This window comes from Odontomachus brunneus, unplaced genomic scaffold, assembly GCF_010583005.1.
Source record: "Odontomachus brunneus isolate Ranch 3 - 2012 unplaced genomic scaffold, Obru_v1 Obru_scaffold_194, whole genome shotgun sequence".
NCBI lineage: Eukaryota > Metazoa > Arthropoda > Insecta > Hymenoptera > Formicidae > Odontomachus > Odontomachus brunneus.
The window spans coordinates 502,943-503,339 of NW_022639644.1; the positions used below are offsets into that span (position 1 = coordinate 502,943).

The 397-nt window shown below is 30.5% G+C and overlaps 1 protein-coding gene across 5 annotated transcripts in view; it reads right to left on the bottom strand.

Annotated features, from left to right (window-relative positions):
* LOC116851842 (nuclear fragile X mental retardation-interacting protein 1) overlaps positions 1-397 on the bottom strand; it is an 87,185-nt gene that overhangs the window by 31,186 nt on the left and 55,602 nt on the right. The gene's annotated exons all lie outside the window — the stretch shown is intronic.

A 397-nucleotide genomic window follows, 5' to 3' on the forward strand; every position in this document is an offset into this window, starting at 1 on the left:
AAAAAAAAATATATATATATATATATATATATATATATATATATATATATATATATATATATATATATATATATATATATATATATATATACGCGCTATGCCTCGTTCCGAAATCAATTTTATAGTTGGCATCATCTCCTTGTTACTGTAAAGTTGATTTCGGAACGAGGCATAGCGCGTTCGATAGCCGTAATATAGAGTATCAAAACCCTAAATAGGCTGTAACCGCGATTCGTTGCGGGTTGAATCGCTTGTCGGATCGGGTTCGTGATAGGCGGAATAATTGAGAACCAGTGTGTTAAGAAAATAATGAATAATATATTTAAAATACTAAACTGATGATAATGACAATATATATATCGAACAATACGTGTCGACGCCTTTGGCTTTGGTTGTT